The sequence below is a fragment of the Microtus ochrogaster genome, chromosome 1 (assembly GCF_000317375.1).
Source record: "Microtus ochrogaster isolate Prairie Vole_2 chromosome 1, MicOch1.0, whole genome shotgun sequence".
NCBI lineage: Eukaryota > Metazoa > Chordata > Mammalia > Rodentia > Cricetidae > Microtus > Microtus ochrogaster.
Genome location: NC_022009.1, coordinates 46,984,284 through 46,987,855, shown reverse-complemented (window position 1 = coordinate 46,987,855; position 3,572 = coordinate 46,984,284).

The following is a 3,572-nucleotide window of genomic DNA, read 5'->3' as shown; positions in this document are numbered from 1 at the left end:
CCCCCACCCCCTGTCCCCACCCCCTGCAGCCCGGTCAGTGATGAGAAGCTCTGCAGGAAACACCTCAAAGTCGCTGAGGGTGTTCCCCCATGAATGTGGCTTGCTGAGGTCTGGGGCCAGGAAGGAAGGAGCCAGGACTAGCCGGCAAGGAAGGAAGAGGGGGAGGCTGGGAAGGCACGAAGGTGACAGGCTGACTGCCACCTACAGTACCCACAAACCAGGACCTCTGTGGACAGCCTGACTTGTCCCTATGACTCCCTATGAGCTACTCCATTCTGTAGGACTAAGCCTCAGAAAGGAACGGGACCAGAGGTTGCTAGCTGCAGAGGACAGGGTTGAGACAACTGGTCCATGTTCCCAGTCTCGTGGCTGTTTCAGCCTGGCACACTGAGCCCAGGGGACAAGGAGAGGGATCATCACAGAAGGCCTTGTGAGAAATCAGCTGAGTTCTAAGGAGAGAAGAGAGGGCCAGGTAGAGGCTGGGGACTAAGGGATAGCTGACAGGAGCTAGGCTTGGAGGTTGAGAGGCAAAGAGGTGGTTCCAGGCTGCCCTGCATATGAGAAGAGCAAAGAGGCTGGGGACGGGCTCCATCCTGTGGGACAGGCTGGCTGTGCTGACAAGGGCTAACAGATCCCATACACACACACACACACACAACTTACCGGCCAGACAATCAGTGAGTCCCAAGACAGCTTTGAGAGACAGTTCATGTACCCTCAAGCTTGGCTGGATAGCAGGATGACCAAGGAGTCTCTCTGGGTAGCAGGGGTAGGAGGTTCCCAAATCACACCACTCTTAGGACTGAAGAGCCACCAGCCAGAACCAGCAGAGTCTCTGTCCCCCTTGTCCTCAGTCTCCCTGACTCTACCCTTTGGTCTCTGGCTACCTGTGACTGAGACTTAGGAAGGTCTTCAGGCCCTAGTTGAAAGACCCTACAGACCCCCTCCTCAAAACCCGCGGCTAGCATGCTCCCAGGGGAACATCCTGTTTGCTTTAAAATAAAAAAAATTCTCCGGATCAGCAGCCAGCCTGCTCTCGTAAGAACATCCCATGTGCTTGAGGAAGGAAGATTGCAAGGCAGGATGTCAATAAGATAGGTAAGATAGGATATCAACAAAGCAGGTTGACTGCAAAACAGAATATCTATAAGATAGGAACAGTCATGCCCCCCGCCTCATTCCGATAACCATGCTTTTGCTTCTGTAAACTTGCTTTTTGCTGACACCCCGCAGCATTCCGGATCGACCGATAACCATGCTTTTGCTTCTGTAAAACTTGCTTTTTGCTCTTCCCTATAAAAAGCCATCCCTCCAGTTGGCAGGCGTGCAAGTCTTCCGAGAGATCTTGCTGCCCACAGGTACCTGTGTCTACTCAATAAACCTCTTGCGATTTGCATCCGTGCGGTCTCGGCCTGTTCCTTGGCGTTGGGGAGGTCTCCCCGAAAAAAGGTCCTCTCCGAGGGTCTTTCATAGTCACCGCCAGGCTCATAGGAACACATGACGAAGCTCCTTGCACAAGGTACATTTCCAGTCAGGAAACCCAGATGCCCTGTTTCCAGGTCTAGGGACCCTCAGGAAGACAGTCTGGAGGCTCTGAGAAGGCCTAGGCCCAAGTCTTTCCCTGTGCCATGGGAAGCTGCTCGGCCTTGGGCACACCCTTCGAACCTGTCTCTCCTGACCAGACATACCCACCAACCTCTTTCTCTACTAAACACTCGAGGTCCCATTCCGCTTCCATCCGGCCCCAGCCCCATCTCTGCACTCAGGATCATCTCCCAACATTGGCTCACAGATTACGGCCTGGCTGGGTCATGGGGTCATAGGGAGGCCAGGGGCCTGGCTTTATGGTTACCTTCTGTTCCACCCTCCTCAGTTAGCTCTGCGTTAGCTCCTCTGGCTGGAAGGAACTGACAGCATGCCTGTTCGCAGACAGGTACAGAGACTTGCCTATGGTCATGTGGGGCAGGACCAGCAGGATGGGCCCCTGCTGGACCTGGAGAGGGAGGGGCCTGGGACTCACAAGTAGGGTGGGGGAGGTGGAGGGGTCTCTGGGGAGAACTCATCTAAGATCAGGTTTTCTATCACCCGAGAACCCTGTCTGTAGTGCCAGCAGGACTCTGACGGTCACCGAAGGGTGTGTGTGGCAGCAGGCAGGGTCTCCTGGCCAGTGAGTCACTCACTTCCCCTCCTCTGTGACAGAGGTGCCTCTCACACCCTGAACTTTAGGTTGTGAGGTTTCAAGGCCACTTGCCCTCCACAGGCCTCAGTTTCCCTACTCGCAGGAAGGACTGCTTATCAAGTGTCAACAGTTCCAGGCCTTCACCTCCGGCTTTGGAGCCTGGGAACCTCAGCAACTTCACTTCCTCATTCCTGCCTGGCCTACCCTTCTCCACAGAGGTCTGGCTCTCCCCCGCTGGGCTGACCTGCCCCTGGCATCCAGCCCTGATACACACGTGGTGGGGGGTCAGAATGCCCCCATCACCTGTTCCAGGAAGGAGCTAAGAATTCTGGATCTCCACCCCAGGGCTCCCAGCAGACCCAGACATGCTCTGCACTTAAATCCCAGCACTGGAAGGGCCAGACTGTCCAGGGCATTAAGTACCCTCTGGCTCTCTACAGCACAGGGAGAGGAGTCTTGGAAAACAGGGAAAGATGTGTTGCCCGCCCACCTCATACTACAGTGTTTTAGAGCCCTGGTCTTACACTTGAGGAAGGAAACCACTAGGTTTTGGGGACCCCAGGCCATCGGCAAGTACCTGACCCCACACAAGCTAGTGTTAGAATCAGGCCCAGAGCTACAGCAGGGTTAAGAAAACCATCCCAGCCTATGCCATCAAGTCCCTGTCAATCCCTGGAAATTGGAGCCATTAATGCAAATAGGTACCCAGCCGTGCCCCTCAGACTACAGACAAATTTCAGCAGTTATCTAGAGGGCAGCTGCAGTGTCTCCCGGGACTGTATCCACAGCTGAATCTGAATGGTTACCTTCCCACCCATCCACCACCACCTCCCACGAGTGCACTGTAATCTGGCAACTTTTATCACTGGAAAGTCCCTCCTATGTGAAACCAGAATTCCTCAAGCCACAGAACCGGTGGTCACAAGGGCTCAGGTTGCCTAGAATGGGGCAGAGTACTGACCACCCCTTCTGGGCAAGACCAGCTTGTATCTGAGGTTATTGGACCCAGGGTCCTAATGAAGGGCTGGCTTTGTTAATTTATTTGTTTTTAGTTTATGTACAGGTGTTTTACCCCCATGTATGTCTGTGCACCACACACACGAATGCTCGCAGAGGCCAGAAGAACGCACTGGATCCTCTGGAACTGGAGCAAATGACGGCTTATTACCATGTGGGTGCTGGGAACCTAACCAGGGTCCTCCAGAGAGGGAACTGGTGCTCTTCGGCTCTGAGCCATCTCTCCAGCCCCTAAAAGCCTGTATCCGCAGCTAGAGGCAGGGCTTTTCCAGCTCAGGACTTGCATCAGCCATCCAGTTCATTCAGTGGTCAACAAAGGGCTGACCTACCAGCTAGTCACCAATCAGCCAGCATCAACCAGCTAGTCACCACAGTC